The sequence below is a fragment of the Otolemur garnettii genome, unplaced genomic scaffold (genome assembly GCF_000181295.1).
Source record: "Otolemur garnettii isolate 467f Iridium unplaced genomic scaffold, OtoGar3 scaffold00139, whole genome shotgun sequence".
Lineage (NCBI taxonomy): Eukaryota > Metazoa > Chordata > Mammalia > Primates > Galagidae > Otolemur > Otolemur garnettii.
Window position 1 is genome coordinate 3,752,172 of NW_003852534.1, and position 21,125 is coordinate 3,773,296.

Sequence of the window (21,125 nt, forward strand, 5' to 3'; positions counted from 1 at the left end):
GGGAGGCCACCCCAGGTCAGGCCTGAGGCCTCCTGGGAGCGTTCCCTGCACTAACCTGGTGTCAGCAGCTGTCACTCTCACCACCACTGCTGCTACCTGGGCTTCTGTCGGGACGATGGGGAATGAGAAGAGGTCCAGCCACTTGGGCTACAGCAAGGAGGATATCCGATTTCATTTTTTGTCAGTTTGGGTTTTTTTTTATTTGTGTGTGTTTTTACGGGTATCTTCCCATCCCACTCCCACCCTGGTAACCATCTTTCCTCTGTCTGCTTTGATGAGCTGCACCCTCAGCAGACTTCACGAGCACGTGGGACCCCAGTGTCTGTCCGTCCGTGTCTCGCTCCCTGTCCTGAACATCACGCCCGCTGATGCGTCCATGTGGTCACCGGTGACGGGATTTCTGAGTTTCTGAGGGCCGACTGGGGTTCCACTGTGTGTGTCACATCGTCTTTATCTGTTCACCCCTGGACAGACGCTCAGATTGATTCCATGTCTTGGTTATCATGAACTGTGCTGTCATGGGCATGGGCTGCGATGTTTCTTTGACATATTGATTTCGTTTCCTTTGGTGTGTACCCCAGATGTGGGACTGCTGGATCAGGGAATCTGGTTTCTGAGGCAACAGTTCTTACGGGGGATAATTTTGCACCTCCCCATCTCCTAGGAGAAATTGGGGATTGTCTAGAGATTTTTTTGGTTCTAAACATTGGTGCACTTCACTGGCCCCTAGTGGGTAGAGGCCAGGGATACCACTAAGCGTCCTGTAACGCACAGGGAATTGTCCAGCCCTAGTGTCCATAATACTCAAGTCCAGAAATGCTGATGTACAGTTAATGTCATGCCTGGTCCTAGATGGGGACAGTGGGAAGCCCTGCTCCCATCTGATCAGATGCTGGCTCTGTTGTCACCCCAGGGCACAGCCCTGCTTCCTGCCCTGGCCTGACTTCAGGGAAGAGGGCACTGAGAATCAATTTGATGTCATCAAACTGTTTTCATAGAAAGACTCCTGCCACCTCAGAAGTCTCACCCTGATTCCTCCAGAGATCAGCTGGGGCTGGGCGCCGGCCAAGTTGGCGCCAGGATCAGGCAGGGCTCATTCTGGGGGTTCCCAGGGCACAGCCCGGAGCAGGCAGGGCCCATTCCCAGGGGTTCCCAGGGCACAGCCAGGAGCAGGCAGGGCCCATTCCCAGGGGTTCCTAGGGCACAGCCAGGAGCAGGCAGGGCCCTGTTCCCAGGGAGGGACTGCTGTCTGGGAGATGCTGCCATTCAGTTCCATTAGGGCCAGGGGGCAGAGCGCCTAGGCCTAGGACAATAAAATAAATAAATAAGTAAAAATAAATAATTCCCAGGCCTGGCATGATGGGACGTATTAAAATATGCATCTTGAGCGACACCTCCCGGGGTGGGGCCTGCTGTCACAGTGAACACTCCCTCTGGGAGCCACTGACTTGTTTCTGGGCAGCATGACCTCATCTCAGCTTGCCAGACCTCAGTCCTGAGTTTCAGAGCATTTGTCTTCCTTGGAACAACTATTGAGGACTCTCGCTTTTATACAATATGAAAGTAGCAACAGCAATAGATGGCCCTTCCCTGGTGCCCCCTATGGTTCTAAAAGAGGTTACGTGCGTGGACTGGTCTCAGCGCACTGCACTGCCTGCTGGGTGGGTGGTGCTGAGAAGCCCCTGGGGATTGCCGGGCACCACTGCGAGATCTTGAGTCAGCTCCCCTGACAGTCCCCTGACTTTAAAACCAATGAGGAAACGTTGGGAAAGTAACCTGGGCTCACTGGGATACCTTCAAAACCCAGATGAGAAATACAGGCCTGAATGTAAATCTGGACTCCTGAATTTTATTCTGTCGGGTTTATGTACAGCCTGCTCTGAACACTGGCTTGTTGTGGCCATTGGGGTAGAACAGTTGGAATTAGTAACAAAAACTCCCAGCTATAGAAAGCCATTCCACCCAGGAGTTTGTAGAGCAGATGACTTTGTGCTGTTCTTGTGCAGACTTCCATGAGGTGAGAATATTTGTTCTCAGCCCAAGGAAGTAAAAATCCATGCTATCTCATATAAATCTTTTAGGTCAGTTTTATTAAAAAAGGCAATTTTTTTTCTATTTGTTTACTTTGAGAAGTGACAGACACAATTTTTGAAATCTAAATTTATGAGACTTAGAAAAACACCAAACGATTTGAGTTAGCTGATCCCCAGCCACCCCTTTGCGGGCCCTGCCCCCGCTTCCTCCCTTGCTGGTGGGGAACACAAACTTCTCAGCTTCCCTGCGGCAGTGCTCACAAGGGGGCCTGCTCTTCATTTCCCAGAGACAAGAGACGCCCAGCACAGGGTCCGTGTACTTGTAGGAGGTCAGTAAGTTCCTGTCCAGTGAAGGGGCGGATGGTGAGCAGAAATGACTAAGAGATCGTAAGTCGGCACTGGGAATTTTGCTGAAAACTTTTAACTCTTCAGTAGATAGAACACTTGGGACCGGAGTTTAGAAATTCAATGTATATAGTTCACGTTCATTTTTTTCCCACACATCCTAATGCCATAGATAATTACCTGCTGAATAGTAGAAATTCAATAAATGTTTATGTTGGTGGAATAAGTTTGAGTGCTCTTGAATCTTCAAAGAGTACAGTAGGAAAACAGACATAAATTTTTCTTTGGAGAAGGAACTGGTGAGCATAGTTATAAGTGGGCAGTCATTCTAGTCCTAGAGTCCTGACTGATACCTGCTCTGTACAATAAAAAGTTAACAAAAATACTTCTCTCATCTGTATGATGAGCCAACAATCCACCTTTTAGCATCTTTGGTAGGTTTAGTGTCAGATAGGGCTCGGTTCTCACTGCCTCACTGCCATGTTTCAAATGTTAAGAGAGTCTTACGATTCTTCTCACACACCTATTCAGTGTGTGCTGAATATTTGGGGGAGGAAAATTTAGGATCCAGAAGGTGACATAGAATGACATGTTTTGATGAACTGGAAAGGGATTTTATAGACTTCAAGTTGCCCGGTTTATAGTTTGTTAGTGAATCTAGTATCACATTTGCCCTAAGAGTTAGTATTAAAATAGTGATACTTATATCTAAAATTAGAAATATTATTATAGTCGGGGACATAAAGGAAGGTCCAGGGGAAGAAGTGTGCTGACTCCATGCTTTGTGGTGCTGACACAGCAGTGAGACGGGAGCTCAGGGGAGGTGCTCTGAGCACAAATTAAGCTTCCAGCCGCTGTGGCTTATTGCGTCAGTTAGCGCTCAATTAGGCCCATACACAGGTACACGGGAGAAGTGCAGGAGAGCCTGTTACAATAATGAGAGAACTTCTGAGCACCTGCAAAAGATCACGTCTGTGAACTTGAGTCCATCACCAGGAGAGAGGAGAGTGTGGGGAGTGGGACAGAGGAAACATGTCACAGGCTGCTGGAAAACGTCAGAACCACACCTGGGGTCCTAGGCACGGTCTGCACAAGCCTGCACCTTGGTGCCCGTGTCTATAAATCAGGGCATAGGTCTGCGTGATCCCCTGCGACCCCACCATCCCCTTATGAATCAGGCGGAGTGCGCAGGGCCGTGTTCAGAAATCAGCACCAGCCCTGTGTGAGCTGTCAGGGGCGATTTTCTTTCCCTCATCTCCCCCTGGGCCTTGTTGGAGGGCACGGTTACTGCTAAGACCTTACTGATATATGTAGTAATGATATTGTTATTGTTACACATCAAATCTTTCTGAACAATAATCCACTATGGATTGCCTGCGTATCATCTGTTAAACGCCTCCCAAGTTCTATCACTTAATCCATATCAGAATTCTAAGGGCTAAAATGGCAATTATGTAAATTTATACAGTTTAGAGTGGTAAATAGCTTCCAAAAGTCACATAACTAAAATCAGTTAGGTTCATATTTTCATATTTTCTCATCTGATTCTGAATTTCACACCCATTTCAGTTCTGCATGATTTAATGATCATGTAATTGAGAAAAAATGTGACTGTGCATAAAAGGCAATCAAGATTATAAAAAAAGGAATGTAAGTTTTATAATTACCTGAGTTCTAATTTTTTAAACAAAATGCAGACAACATACAAACAACAACCTTAACTTTACTGAACATGTGTAGTCCCCACTGGCTGTGGCATATAACCATTTAATTTCTAAAATGGAGAGAGCATTGTCCAAGAACCACCTGTCTACCTCTCTTCCCTCTCTCTTCTTTTCTTTTCTCTTATTTCCTCACTTTTTATTCATCAATTTATACTTTTGCATTGGTTAGAATTATAGTTTATTTGGAGAATAGATTATGTGAAGAGAAGTAGTAGACAGGGGGTTTGGACAGGTAAATCTGAGTTCTGAAATCGCGCATTTAGGGGGTGAGCAGACACCAGGCAACCCAGGTCAGTGAAGATGGCAGGGGGCTGCTGCGCGTCTGGGACGGCAGAAGGAGCCACTGAGTCAGGATTTGACGCAGGGCTGAAAGCTGTCAAATTGCAGACTGTCCCCAGACTGTACTCAAACAAGAAACTGGTCACTTCTACTGTATTTATCAAGATAAACTATTCCCAAAGAAAGGAATTTGGCGCCCTTCACCCCATTCCATTAGTACAGCGAGTTTAGGGCCTTGCCTCTGCTCCCCACAGACCTCCATTCACTTAGGCCAGCTCCTGGGACAGAGTGTATTTATTCTTAACGTTTGTGTATTGAATGAAGAAGTATTTTTCTTTGTCATTTTTTAAAATCTGGTCCCACAGGAGTGAATGCTCAGGATCCTCGGTACTGGGATCAGTACGAGGAAGGAGAAAATCAGAATAAGTAGAAATGTACAGAAACCACAATCAAACCGCACTTATCAATAATGACATCCAGGACTGGTAGTATTCTGAAGCAGATGTGGGCTGCTTGCTGGCCGCTGTTCCATGCTTCTTGTTCTGTTATCTCTTGTTGACTTAGACCTGGGAAGCCAAGACTTCATGTTGTCTTTCTGGGATCAGACTCCAGCCTCTTCAGTTACTTGGGTCCTTTAACACTGGGTGTCTAACCCACCCATCAGTCCTGCTCTTTGGGGGGATGGAGAAGACTGCAAGGGCATCGCTTCTGCAGGTCATGGGGAGAAGGCATCATTGTGGGTAAATAACCTGAGCTCCAAAGTGTCCTGAAGGACCAGAAAGCTGAAAGAATCCAGGGAAATACCAGACAAATGGAGCTGAACTTAGAGCACAGGGGGCAGGGCAGCCTAGCCTAACAGCCAACAGTGGGGCTGAGAAGAGACTCGCGATGTGAATCTGTCTGGTCACTTCCCACGACTTAGAACAGGTGCATCTTCCTTCTCTACTCTTAGTGTCTTTGTAAACACAGGGTTAATAATGGTAATAAAGATAGTTCTTACCATGGGACCGTGACAGCATTAGATAAGATAAGACAGAGATGGTTCTATAGAGCGGAATGAACATCAACCTTGACTAAGTAAATATTTTTCCATATTACGTGAATTGATATTTAATGACTTCTTACCTGATGATAATTACGATTTTAGGGGCAGTTATAACAATAAGAACAATAGATATTAGCTTCCCTTCTCTAACTTACTTCCCAGTTGAGGACAATGTTTCCAAATATTGACTAGAAACAGTGGGTACTTCTTTCTGGGACACGGTCAGTACTGTTGGCCTCATGAACGTTTCCTGATCTAATCTGTGAAGGACAAGAAAAAGGCAGGCAAGTGTGGACCCTGGAGGGGCTCTGTGTTCACACACAGTTCCGGCACCGCCGGGACAGGACCTCGCTGCTGTCCAGATCTCACTTATTATTCTTTTCTTGAGTCTCAGGACTTGGAATGCACTTTAGAAATTACATTATCCTTTTTCTTTCTTCCTGGATATGTATGTCCCAATACTTTACAGTGCTCAGAGAGGCCACCACCAGATCAATGTTTTATGGAATAGTGTGGACAGGCTATCAGAGCGTGGTTGAGACTATAAAATTGGACGTGAAGAGGAAGGAGGCATAGTTTTGTGAGCTCCTCGAGGCCGTGACTCCTGATTCCATCACCAGCACAGTACATGGTATGCAGCAAGTGCTCAAATGACGTCTGTGGAACTGACAGCGAGAGCCTCAGATGGTGTTTTGACCTTGCACGTGACAACAGAGATCTGGAGGAAATGACCCACACTTTTCATCCTCCCTGTGCTTCCTGGCACTCACTGCATCACATTGAGTCAATTTGTTATTTAGACAGCTGCTGATGGAAAAAAATTATGAAGGACAAAAACTTTATTCCTTCTTACATGGGCAAACAAAAAGTAAACCACTGAGAGAATAGGTCAGTTGTTCAAAGTCAAACGTGGACATTTTGATGTGGGTCCTGTCTTTTATCCTGTGACATTTTTAAAACTTGATTTTTTTTTTTTTGTAGTTTTTGCCAGGGCTGGGCTTGAACCCACCACCCCCAGTATATGGGGCCAGCGCCCTACTCCTTGAGCCACAGGCACCTCCCTAAAACTTGATGTTTAATACCAAACAGAAAATATTTCAAGATAATTTTTTTTTAAATCAGATGTGGTATTCTCCAACGATGAAAGAAAAAATGGCTTATAAAACAGAATTAAATTGAACCCCTGAGATGGAATTATCAACTCATTCCGAATGTCTTTTTCTCTTTGACTCTTAGCTGGAGAGAAACCACCCTGTGGTCATCTCTCTGTGAAAACATTCAGAGACGTTTACCAGTCGGCCTGTGGCAGAGCCGTCTGGGGCCTTCCTGGCTCTAGCTGATTGTCATAACTCTCATTCTGGCTGTTTTTCCTAAAGCATTCATAGAATTATTGCTCATAGATGGTTGGGATTGAAAAGGACTTTTAAAATCGCCTAGTTCAATCTTCTCACTTTATTGATAAATCAGTCAAAATCCAGAAAGGCTGATCCTATCACCAGTGATTTCACAGCTACTTAATGGAAGACCAGGAAGGAGACTGCAGGCTGGTGGCTGAGTGGTCTGGAGGGCAGAGCACGATGTCTTCCATGAAACACACCCTCGCATCCCAGACCCTCACCTCGTGGCTTTGGAGCACGCCCTTAAGAAAAGCAAGCTTTTTGGCATGTCAAAATATGTCCTTATTTCTGTTGATTTCCTAACTTTTCTCCCTTAAGTTTATCCCTGTTATTGAAGGAATACTTAAAGTTGAGGACAATTCTGTATAATTAGTGATTTATAAAGATAGGAATGTAATAATACTCTCTACCTCTCTTTCAAGGAAAAATATTTCCTGGAGTGGGAAAAATGATTTCCTTAGGTGCCTAAAGCCACTTAATTATAATTTCCATAAGAAAATCACTACAATTTTGAAGATGGGTAAAGAACACACACACACATTCTGATTAAGAAAGTGAAACATTCCCCCAAAGTTAGCTGAAAACATTGAATTTGTTAAAAAAAAGTTGTATCTTGTAATCATACGTAGAAAAGCTTAAATTTTAGATCTTCATAACAGTACTATGTTTATTAACAGATGAGATAAAATAAGCATATAGCAGTGCATTTAATTTATAATTTTAAATAATCAAAAAGGAATGAACCTAAACATTTTTATTTATATATTTTAGATTGTCCTGTGCATTCATAAACATTAACTTACTGGACACCTTTACAACTAGGGGTGGTAGGTCAAGAGTATGTTAATGTCAATTTTCTGGTGGACTTTGCAGCTCCCAGAGCTTGACTTACCCCAAATCACAGGGCAAGGAAGTGCGAAGGCTTCAGACAGTCTGGGGTGCCATCCAGCAGGATTACCCCGTATCTTATTCTTTCCCAGAGACAGGGGAAGTATCAGCGGAGAAGGTTCCGGTTGCAGGAATGAGGACACATAGAAATGTAGGGGGAAAAGATGCTTAGTGACTGCTAATAACTAGTGATATGAAGAGAGCGTATCTCAATGTGTTCACAAATCTTTGACTTGGTAAAGAGGGAACAAAATCCACAGGAACAAATATCTGGAACCCCCGTATTCCTGAAAAACCCAAACTGGTGAAAACACACACTTGCTTCCCTGGTACTTACGAATGTTAAACCAGAGGTATATTGGGTCATCATTAAATAGTAAAAGAACAATGTTAAATATTTGTATTTCAAAAATATTAATCATTTTTTGAACCTGATTATTTTTTTGTAGTTTTTGGCTGGGGTTGGGTTTGAACCCACCACCTCCAGCATATGGGGCCAGCACCTTACTCTTTTCAGCCACAGGTGCTGCCCCATTGAATCTGATTTTTTAAAGAAAATAAAGTTATTATAAGAGCAAATAATTGATTTTATATAAATATAAATTAAATGATTATTTGAATACTTTACTCATGTGATCTTACGGCTGAGATCAAATACTTCACAAGCACACACACAATTATATACCAGGTGTTCCCAAAGTTACATGGAAAATGGGGAATTAGAGCTGAATTTACTTTTTTTTACAAAATATTGATTTTACAAAGAAGTAGATAGCACGTAGAAAATATTTTATAAATATTTTGTAAAATTTTATAACATCCCATTTTCCTTAGGTATGGCTACTTTTGGGACACCCTTTGGGTGTAGAGAAATATATATCAGAGGGATATAAGATAATTGTCAGGTGATATAACATTGGCAGATGAATGAAATATCACGTAAGTTGTTTCTAATTTTATTAAATATTAGAATGAAATATAAAATAATCTTTTTCTAATTCTATTAAATATTAATAAATTTTAATATTGTTAACATTAAAAAGTAACAATTTTTTAATTTTTAAATAAATTACTTCATATTTATTATGCAAATTTAAAATATAGTCGAGAATATTATTAAAAATCAACTTATTTTCTCTGCATATATAAGCAGCCATTTTAAAATAAAAATGGGGATTGTAACATCATTTAAAAGCAAGTACATATTCTTATATTTCCATATAGTTAGGTATTCTTTTGAAAATATAATTTTAATGATATATTTAGCAAAATTTCAACGGAGTTATTATCAATGTCTCTTCATTTTTTTTTCTTTTTTATGAGACAGAGTCTCACTTTTTCACCCTTGGTAGAGTGCTGTAAAGTCATAGCTCACAGCAACCTCAAACTCTTGGGCTCAAGTGATCCTCATGCCTCAACTTTTCATTTTTAGGGGGTTGGGGTGTCACTTTGCTCAGGCTGGTCTTGAACTCCTGAGCTTAAGCAATCCACCCACATCAGCCTCCCAGCCAGGATTACAGGCAGGAGCCACAATACCTGGCCCATTATTACAGAAAGGAGAGTGAGGAAATGTTGAGGGGAGGGATTTGGATGAAAGGGAGTCGGGTGGGACAGGGTGTTGAGGGAGGAGGACAGTGTGGACAGGTGAGAGGCCCCAGGAGGTCAGAGGAGAACTGTGCGTCTGCTGGATCCTGACGAAGCCTGAGAACCCGTCAGGCTGAAACTTATTGGAATCCAAGGGCCAACTGATCACTGCCAATCTGCTAGGCTAAAAAACATTTCTAAGTGTTATAAATTCTATTTCCTTAAATGCAATCTATGAACTGAATCTATGACCTTTGCCTTCACTGTTTTTTTACATAAATTCTTCTCATCACCTCTCCTTGACAGGTTACCTAATATGCCTGAATCTGTTCCCGTATCCTTATAAGGAATTTACTGATTATCAATGCAAATATTTTAACACATACCTGCATAAGTGTAAGTTAAAGCTAACTTAGTGTATGGCATTCAATGTAAAGGAAATTACCTTCTACCATAATATGTGTAGCATTTTGATACTGTGCTTTATAAATGACCTGATAATTATTAGTATCAATCACTATAAATAATTATTTTAGTTTGTTAGCTAAAGCATATAATTTGACCACTTCACTCTGTTTTTTTTTAATCCGTCTTGAAAACAGAGTGCCATACTTCATTACCCACCGGCTCCGTGCCTGGAGAAATGAACGTGAGACCATGATCATTCCTTTCATGGAGTTTGTGCTTGAGTGGCTGGTACTCCACGAGCAAATGTCCTCAACCCTGAGTATTTTTCAAAACGCCTTGCATGGCAGGAGCATGGCTCTTATGCGGTGGTGAGCTGCTGCATAAGGGACAGCAATCTATTATAGATTGTCTATTAAAATTAGCAAGTAAAATAGTCAAATAAGCCAAGGCTACTCCAGCCTCTCAGAGGGTAGGAGGGGAGCAAACTCATTACCACTGACTTCTGGGGGAGCTCCACCTCTTGTGGTTCATGCTGACTTTAAATTGCCAGTGAACTGGAGCCAGCATAGAACAATAATCCCACATGTGATGTGCTGATAATTAAATCCCGCTGACAATTACATCATGCATTAGCAGGCTCAGCCCCATCCATTACTCATGATCACTGTCTTGGACAAAACAAAACGGGTACACGGGGGACCCTGCGAGCAGCAGATGCTCCTGTGGAAGGAGGCAGCCAGATTCTGTTTACGTAACATGATCTGAGGAAGGCTGAAGCGGGGGCTCCCCACAGCCTCCCCGGGGAGCACCAGGTTCACAGAGATAATGACACCCAACCTTTGCCATCTGCCTGGACTGGTCTCGTTGCCAGCCTAAGAAAGTACATGGCAAAGGTCAAATCTTTAGTCATGGATGCTACCAATATATTCTACAAAGATTGCTGGTGACTTTGCTATTATGGAGAGGTGTCAAGTCTGGTCCTCAGTCTCATGGAGCAAAGTCCTTCATATAGAAAGACTCAAACTGGTTTTTAATGGTTGTATTGAAATGTTACTCTCTATTTGGTAATCTAAAGATCATTCTGAAATGGCAAGAGGTAAATTATTGCACAATTATAATCTTAAATTATTAACCAGTCTATCTACAAAATAGACCTTTGTGTATGTAAACACACACGCACGCACACACACACACACATATTGTTGAAGTTTTAAATGTCCATTCATTTAACAGAAGAAGTTAAGCTGTTTCCTCAGGCATCATGAGTAACAACGGTTTAGTACTTACCAGATATATTCTAAAATGGTAACCTTGCGATTAACAGGAGTCCAAATAACCCAAATTGTCAATTTTACATAATTTGTTCACATAGACGTTTAGCATAAAGAGGACAAAAAGAAGAAGTTCTTATATATTCATATTAAAATCAACAAAAGGCAAGCAAACTTGTAGAAATCAAGTTTAGCCTGAGGTTGGAACCTTCCATTTTGACCTGTGTATTCACTCTACCCAATCTCATTCTTGGTGAACGTCAGAGTGATGGCTGTGCATTTTTTTTCCAGGGCATGCTCACACCCACCTGCCATGTGCTCACATCCACCTGCCACGTGCTCACACCCACCTGCCACGTGCTCACATCCACCTGCCACGTGCTCACACCCACCTGCCACGTGCTCACACCCACCTGCCATGTACTCAGAAGAGCAAACCAGTTATTCTAAGTTTCTATCAAAATGGTCCATTCTGATTGCTTCCTATACTTGATTCATCTGTTTTCAAAAATTCAACTGTCATTTTTGCTTCTAAGCTACACTAAACATAAAAAAATTACTCATGTTCATTGTAATCTATAAGCACAGAAAATGATGAGAACTCATATTTTAAAAAATTATTTCTAAGACATAAAACACCAAGGTCCTAAATCAACATTGAAGTCACACAACTGGGGGGGTGCAGGGAATTGTTGGAGCAGCTTCATCCCAGTGGCCTGGTGCACACATCTGGGGCATAGGAAGACATGTATTCCTATCTGGGGACCTGCTCACTGGGAGGTGGTCACTCTGGTGTAATCCCTGGACACTGGGCTGGTGCCCCTTCTGACTAAAGCCAGGAGGATGTCCTGAACATCTGCATGGCTATGGGGTCACACTAACCTGATTTCAAAGCCTGGTCCCAGCATCGTCAAAGTGAGTGATCTAGGGTGAGTTACTGACCTTCTCGTGCTAAACCTTCTTCTCTCAACACCCCTCAGGATTGAATAGGTTCTTCTGCTGTAATGGATCTCAACATCCCAGTGACTTAAACAAATGTTCATTTTTTTGCTCTCATGAAGTCCAAGGCAGCTCAGAATTCCCCATGGGCCACTGTCCTCCACAAGGTGATTGAGTGACCCAAGATGCCCAGGTTGAATGTCATGTGGAAATCAGGCACTTGCTCTGAGCTTCCTCTCTCCAGAAAGGGCACACAGCTTCTGTTCACATTCCCTGTCCTAGAAATAGTTCAGCCTTTGCAGAAGCTCTGAGAAGCTGGTGGTCTGTCCACGTGTCTGGGAAACACAGAAGAATCAGCTATCCAGAGCACTAGCGGTCTCCACACATCATAGGAAGGGGGTAAAAATGGCGTCTTCCAAAGCTGTTAGTATACTATTTGTCAGGAAGTATGCAAAAAATGATAATTATCATACTGGAGTACAGTAGAAGCTCTGTAACTTGTCCGCCCTGTTGTCTATAACCAGCTGGTCAACACATGGAGGTGGTCACCATAACAAACTAGGCCTGCTGTATTGACATGTACAGGGGGGTGCATGTCTGGTCTGTGAAAACTAGGTCAACTCAAGGAGGTGGTCAGCATAGGGAGGTGGTCAGTGGCCAAGGTTCTACAGTATGTTATTTTCATTATCATTACTATACTTTAGTGCATAGTTGACTCTCGTGTTGATCCCCTCTGTGTAGTGCCTGTGATGACTTCAGTGTCTCTTCTGGGCCTACTTTGGACTGAGTAATGTGAAGATCAGACGGCTACCCCCACCCCCCAATGTCTTCTTAGAGATGTTTGAGCATTTCACAGGTTTTCCGTCTCTGTGGCTGGCCAGCCAAAGACAAATGGGGAAATAGGTGGACCATCTCTGCCTGAGCTTTCGATCCGAGCCTCTAATGCCAGTGGCTGTTCTGGTCACCCCATTTCCTTCCACACCTCCCAGATCTGCCACTCAGAAGCACCCCTGCTCCATCCCATATCCTTAAGGCAAATGCAATCCATCCTCTGAGTATGACTTTCCACAGGGCTAAGAAGCCAGATTACTAGGGAAAATTTGGAGAAGTTTAAGGCAAAACAAATGAAATTCAATCTTGAACTAGGAAAAAGAAATCACTGTCAAAACACCCTGTTAGGAAGGTCGTATTGGCTTAGAACAGGCGATTTAGGTGACAGGTGATGAGTTGATTTGTGAGCCTGTGAGTGCAGAGGGAAGGTGAAGAAGAAGCCGCCCTCTATGGATGAGCAGCGTGTGAGTTTAACCCATGTCCCTTCTGGCCTGAAGACGACTTAACCTCTGCTCCAAAGGTACCTGGTTAGACAGGAAGCAGCTTGATTATCATTGCAGCTAACGCATTAACGTCACTGACCAGCACTGAAGTGAACTGCGGTCATTTCAGGGCAACATAACTGATTGGTAGCAACAAACTGGTAAGTCTTAGAATTCCCTGAGAGAAAAGAAGACAAGGCATAAAAAGAAAGGGGGAAATGGATTAGAAATAAAAGGAAGAATGGGGGATATGAAGGAAAGAATTCTTATCTTGCAGGCAGCTACGTTCTTCCCATAGGTTTGAGCTACTTTACTTCTGGTCCTGAGAGGATGCCCAATCTCTTAGAATAGCTGTTCCCTCCCTCCTTACCATGGGGCTTACAGAAAGCCCTGAGAACCATGAAGCAATCACATGTTGGCTAAGCCCTCGGAAAGCCACGAGCATTTTGGGCTCACGTGCTCAGTTGTCACCTCTTACCATCCTCTCATTCAGTGAGACTCTTTGATTACTGTGGATCAGTCTCTGACATCTAGTGGTGAGAATCCTTCCACTCATGGAAGCTGTGAGGGGTTTTACTGAGCAATGTCAAAGCCCGGGTACATTCCAGGGGAGGGAGAGCTAACTGCGCTGTTTGACGCTCTTTGCATCTGTCAGTATCAGAGTAATGTGAGTTCAGGAAGTGGTTTTTCTGTGCCTGGCTGTGTGCTGAGCATGTCACCTGCATCAACCCCTTCTCTTTACAATGCAAATGCACAACTTAAGTTATGTTGTCCTCATGACAAAGCTAACGGAATAGCAGGTGACACTGCTCAGTGAACATCACCAGACACAGAACTCACAGCTCTTGGCCTGTGCTCTCAGCATCACTGCAGGCTGGACAGGGGCCCTCGGCTGCAGAGTTAGCTCTCAGCTCATCGCTCAGGGATGCACGGGTCCCCTGCCCTTTGTTCCCTGAGATAAGGAGCATGTGCAACACAAGAGGAGGAGACTGTTCATCAGATGACCAAGGGCCAGTGACCAGCCCGAGCTCCAGAGCTGGAGAGCCCCAGATGGGCCTGGACTTGAGACGGTGCTGTCTCTCCACAGACTGTGCCACAGCTGAGCCCCTACCTGTAGTTATGGTTTCTGTGATTTTAATATTGAAGAATTATACCACTATTTATCTTGTAGGAGAATGGAAATGTTATTCCCAGCATTCAAAGGGGACATCTATTCATAGTTTTCCATTGCTTAAATCATTCAAAGACAACCCTTCCCCCAGCCACTCGAGTCTCCGGCATTCCAGGAGCCTCATGGCCCAGCGAGCAACCCCTCCGTTCCCCGTCTCGCCTCCTCCCTTTTTCCATCATCTTTGTACGAAGACACTCACTTTGGACAAAAGAGGTCATGCTTTATAAACAGATGTGGATTTCTTCATGTCCAAGTCTTTCAGGAAGCTGTTCCTTACTTACTAACAAAATGAGTAAGCTCTCCAAACACAGTTTAACGCCAGCCCCCTGGACACGACCCGTCCCCACCCGGGCAGTGTCTGGTGCTCACCCTCTGGCCTCCTTGTTCCGTTCTTCAGTTGCTGTGCTGACCAAGTGGCGGTGAACGCGGCCCCTGTCGTCCTCACTCCACTTGGGGCTTCTCATTTCTCAAACCATATATTAGATGATGTGCCCTCAGTGCCTAATTCAGAGTCTGGGCCGGGAAATGAGCCCTGCTGAGAGAGGAGGACAAAGCAAACAAAAGGCAAATCTGACTTGATTGACTGACTTCCAGTCCCAGGAACCTGACTGAGCGATTTCTCCCGGGCTGACTGGCTTATCTGAGCATCCCCCTGGATTCTGAAGAAGGTAGCAGAGGTGCTTTCCGGGGCCGGGGGTGGCCAGCAGTGACCTGTATTGCCGTCTAAACACGTCTCAGCTCAAGGAGAGTATGATGTAAATAGGTCTCCCTCCCTCTGGTCTTGGACAAAGCAGGGTCTTACCCATGGGGAACCTCTCATTTGCTCTTCCCCAAGTGAAACTTTCTTTTTCAGCCATTTCTTCTGTAAGGGGAGAGCCATGCTAACCATCTCTGTGTGAGAACTTTCCCGTCCTCCCTCCTGTATTCGGGCACCAAATAGAGAGGGCAGGTGGAGGCTTTGTTCACACCCACTCGCCACATTTGGATCTAAAGCGTGCTCCATAACCACTAAGACGCTATGTCACCATCTCCTATGAAAGTTGTGGATGAGACCTGGGGGATGCTGACCATCGCTACAGTGGACAAGACACCAGCACTTAATAAGATTACGGGAGAATCAAAGCTGAAAGAAACTGTGATCCAGGAGCCATCTAAAAGAAGCCACTCCCTGCTTCCACAGACCTGTGAAAACCTCCTATCTGCTGAGCAGACCACAATCTCCTCGCCGCAGCGGGTAATTAATAGCACTTGGGCTTGGGATGATAACAGTCTTCGGGGAAAGGCAGGCTGGGTGGAGCACATTTCTGCCCATCTGCTGTCTAGCACCATCTCCGAGTGAATTAACGGGGAGATTGATGAGACACACGAGTGGCTGCCAGGAGTTTCAACATGACAAGGAGGCATATGGGAAGGACGCAGAGGATATTCCTGTACTCGTTTAGACAGGGGGAGAAAAGCCAATCTAAACCCTACTCCAAAAATTCTTAGTCTGCATACTATTAAGTAACATTTCAAACCAGGAGAAAAACTACTAGTCATAAGTTTCAGTCACTCGGCAGACTTGGGAGAAGGAGGATACCGCAGAAGGGATTTTTAGAAACGGATACTGCCCTTCCTCTCTCACACCCACGTGGACATCAAGCTCTTTCCCAGGACGGGCGTGAACTTCCTCCGTGCCACCCCCGCCACGTGTCATTGGGACAGTTCCTCAAATCCTCAGACCCTTAAAATCTCAGATTAGGTTCAGCACCCACAGCACAGTGGTTACAGTGCTGGCCACATATACCAAGGCTGGCAGGTTCAAATCCATCCCACGTCAGCTAAACAACAGTGACAACTGCAACAAAAAAATAGCTGAGCATTGTGGTGGGCACCTGTAGTCCCAGCTATGTGGAAGGTAGAGGCAAGAGAATCGCTTAAGCCCAAGAGTTTGAGGTTGCTGTGAGCTGTGACATCACAGCCCCCTATAGAGGGTGACATAGTGAGACTCTGTCTCAAAAAAAAAAAAAATCTCAGATTAAATGTCAATTTTTTAGATAAAATGTTACTAGCTCTGAGACTGACTTTTCACGAGTTAGGTCTCTGGCCGTGTAAAAATTTCTCCCAGGTTAGCTGACTTTCTCTGCTCACACATGATTCTGCTTGTTAAGTGTAAACCCTGAGAGCACCACGCTCGAGACTAGTCTCACGTCTCTGCTCTGTCTGGATGTCAATGCCCCCCAATTCGTGTGTTGGAACAGATCTGCAATGTGACCTGATTAAAAGGTGGTTAGGAGGTGGCCGTAAAGGCTGTCCCCTCGTCAATGGCATTAGTGCCTTTCAGAGATGACGCTGGGGGTCCTGCTCACCAGGTTTCCACCCGAAGACACACAGAAGGTGCCGTCTCCGGAGGACCAGCTCTCCCAAGGCTGACGCTGCGGGTGAATGGTGAGCAGTTCATTTCTGTCATTTACAAGTTGCCCAGTCTAAGGTATTTTATGGTAGAGGTCTAAAGAACTATGACAATACTTCCCACATTTCCAGTGGGTAGCCATTGCCGTGGTGAACATGTGATTGGTGCTGGTTCTGCCCTCCATCATTTACGTTGGGACTAAACTGACCCCAGGTACCTCATCATGCCCTCACGTTCCGATACATTCCCCTTACTAAAGCCATGTGGTCCATCCAGAACAAATAATAATAATAATAAACAATAATACCGATTCTACTGGCGTTTCTGGTAATCTATTGAAATGTAACAAAACACTCTAAAACTTAATGGCCTAAAACAAGATTAATTTGGTGGCGCTTAACACACTTAAATTCACTGCCATAGACCTTTCCCATTTCTGTCAATGCACGTCGGCAAGCCTTGCGATTCTTTTGGTACCCAGTAAATCTCCTGTTTAGTTTGTTACTTATGTGGAAACACCTGTTTCTCTATGAAACACTAGAGTGGGAATCTGGCTGTAAGTTTCCAGCTACAGTCCATAAGCTGTGAGCATGCCCCGAGGTGCCCAGGGCACCCCAATAAAATACACATGGTGCCATGAGCTATATTCAGAAAAACACAGGGACATACAGACTGTCAGATGCTGTGGGCTGCTAGTGTGACGCCTGTCACAGTGTCCACATCACCTCACACTGCAACCTTCTCAATGGGGTTCTACTGTTTTAAATCAATATTTTTGGTGCTTATCAAGTATAAGCAAGTATTGTGTGAAAACCTCGTGTGATACCAGATGAAGGTGGCAGTGTCTGATCTGATTCCCAGGTCTGAAGAGTGTTCATTGCCCCATGGTTGTGCCCCCACCTCTAGTAAATAATTATGATTACTTAAGTGTGAAGTAGAAATATTTGCCTTTTATTAATATGTGGTATTTTTTAAAGCCATTAAAAAATGAAAATAAATAAATAAGTATTCAAGGCTAAATTTCTTGATGAAGAAATCCTTTATCTGAGTTTTGCTTGGCCTCCGGGCACCATGGAAAGTTACAGAGACAATAAGTTATTAATGAGTTCTAGAAATTTAGAAATTTCTGGACCAGAAGCAGTGAGACTTAATGAGGGTGGGTTCCTAGAGCCCCTCATGAGGCAATTACCTTAGGGAACACTATTCTAGTCAGACAAGGGCCAGCTACACACACTCAGATGGTAGAAAAGCCTGTTTCTGTGGGCAGAGGAGGCCCAGTGGAATTTTAGAGTGCAGGGTCCTCAGCCACACAGCAGCCTACCCCTGTGTGACTGCCTTTCCTTACACTCAATTCACATTAATAATTCAACATGCCTGGGGATCTAGTCGGCCATCAGACTGGACGCCAGGGCTGCTTTGTAGATGTCGTGACCCGTCGGGCTTCTATGGTCCTGGTCTCGGTTAGTGCAGGAAGGAACCAGGCTAGAAGCGGATTAGAAGTACAAGCTTGTGGAAGGCGGGCTAGCCCTTACTTTCTGGGTAGCCTCAAGCAACCTCCGCACCAGCCTTTTATTGAAAGGGAATGATACAGGTGAGGGGAGTAACTAACAATGTGCTGAGGGCACGGGCTCCTCCCACAAGGAACTCCTGAGGAGGAATGGCCCAAGCTCCACGCCTCAGCTGCAGATCATCTTGCGCGGATGTTGGTGTCTCCTACAGTAGAAATGTAAATGGAATGTTTAGAGGAGACCAGATTGCATACAGAGAATTCACAGCTTTCTAGTCCTTTCTGGACCCAAAATCAAGAACCGAAATCCATGAGCTCGTGTTCTTTTTCTTCCCCCAAAGTCTCCAGCATGTTTGCAAGGTACCCATCAATCCGTGATACTTCCCACTTTCCCTGGGATTGATTATGATGAGCTCACCTTACAGGGGTGAGTGGGCAGATGCTCCCAGGTAGCAATGTCGCACGGCTTTGTCACTGCACGGCAGGACGCCAGCACCCCCTTTACCAGTGTACTCAACCTTTTACCCTAAAAATCCGAGAGAACAGAAACCTCATTTCAGGCTCTCAGCCTTAAGTTCTCATTGCCCTAGAATTACCTTGAGTATTAACAGCTATTAATGAAATCAGAATAGAATTATAAAATATTGTTTGTTAAGAAATCATAACTCATAAAATTGTGAGAGAAACTGAAAAGTAAAGCTCTGAGAAAGGGAATTAAACAAAAAATCCAGGTCTCTCACCAACTCTGGAGAATGAGAGTGAGTTGGAACTTGGGGGCCACTGCACCTGCCAAGACACAGAGCAGGATCCTGAGGGTGGCACACCCTGTTTATGGGAATTTGTTGGGTGGTGACAAATACTGCCAGCCTCTGTGAGATCACGGCCGAGCTTCAGGTGGGGAGTGGCCTGAATGCTGTTTCACATGGTCAGCAGGCAAGAAGGGCCGCAGCTGTAGAGCTGAGCAGAGAAATGCACCCCCCCCCACTGGAGCGACTGTCCCCATCTCCGCTGCCTCCAGCGAGCCATGGCCCTCAGAGTGTGATGCCCAGAACTTCACTTGCATCTCCCAATCTAGCACAGCTTTGCTGTCCAGAAGTTCAACTATACACCAGAAATGCAGAGAAAGGCGAATTCCCGGGCATGTGAGCCCTGCTTAGTCAGTGAGACGGTGGAAACATCAGCCCACGGCAAATCCCCCAGCTGTGTGTTCACTGCTGACTCCTTTGCTGGCACCTTCACCTCCTTTCTCTTACTCAACCACTCACGGTTTTGAAAAAGAAACCAATTTTCCAGTTTCCTCTGAACTTACTTGCCCCCCACCAGTTGCCATGTAATACTTTTAGAATCACAGACCTCATCATCAAGGGCTATTTCCCCAAACCCTTCCTGGGCTCGCCAAGCCAAGGTGAAATCCTTCCTCTCTGCAATTCGTAGCACCGTATTATTCCTACCACAATGTACGCCCAACTACATTGAAGTTGTCTGTTTCTTTGTTACCCGGGCTAAACGTAAACTCCTAGAGTAAGGATTCCAGCTACAATATAGTGTAAATCTTCGTCTATTAGAAATTCTACACTAATAGGCTTTTGTTTGAAAGGGAAGAAAAAATGAAAGAAAGAAGGAAGGAGTGGAGGAGGAAAGGAAGAGGAGAAAGAAAGGAAGCCTCACTTTCCTGCTCCACATCAGGAGCTCGTCCTCTAGCTCCTGGGGTCCTCAAGGCCCCTGCAAGGTGGACTCTGCGTCACACTCTCAGGCACCAGCTACTCGGTCACAGCAGATAATTACTTCTTCCAGCTCATTCAGTCTTTTGATCTCATGATTATAAGAAGAAAAACTCTGAAGTTTAGTTCCTTAGGATATTCCATAATCCCTTTTGATTAAAAAAAATAGCCTGATATGATTTTCTCTGGAATTGGAGACTGAAGTCCAGCTTGCAGAGAAATGGCCAGAGAGCCAACAACATCATCCCCGTCTCAGTCACACCCTCCTGAGCAGTCCCATCTCTGCGCGTCACTGCTGCCTTCAACAGCAGCGGCACCTCCTGCTTCCTGAGTGCTCCCAAACGTGCGTCGTCTCACTCAGGCTTTCCAACAGCCGTAACGATTATTATTTCCATTTGCATCATCTAAAAATGTTAAGTAACTACCTAAGATTGCACATCGAGCTGTAGGCAGCTCCAGACGTTTACCAAGATAACGGTGCTCCAAAGCCCATGCCATTATGATCTATCCTGAGAAATTTATCATTCCCAGCCAATGCTACACATCTGTCTATGACACAGGACACATGAACTAATACACGAGAAGGACATTTGTAACCCCGGCTGTAACCTGTAAAGTGCTACAAATGCAGGCTTGTTTCTTTTTCTTTTTTTGCATTCTTATCGGGGTGGAGTTTTGCCTTCTGAGGCTCTGTCTTTTGAAAATGTTTGCCAGTCTCCCGAGCTTATAACACTGTTGATGTTGGTTTGAATCTACTATGTTTGTCCTTTCTCTTCCATTGTCAGCTGTTTTTACTTTTTGTTCTCCGTCGTTCTATTTCTAGGCGCCCTCGCTGCAACTTGCTGAACTTAATCATTTGTGGGTGGAAAACTAGGTAGTCGAAAGAAGCATTGAGTCAATTTCTAAAACTAAAAAACATGAACTATGAAATATATTTTAGATGTGTTTGTAATATCTGCTTTGACTGTGTAAAGTAATCTCTCCTTAGTTTTATAAAATTTATGTCTAGTTTCCCAACTATTCTCTTATGAGTTTAGGTCAAAAGACAAACCGCTTTTGGACAAATAAAAGTCAATTATTTAGTAAAACAAATGTCCAATTAGGAACA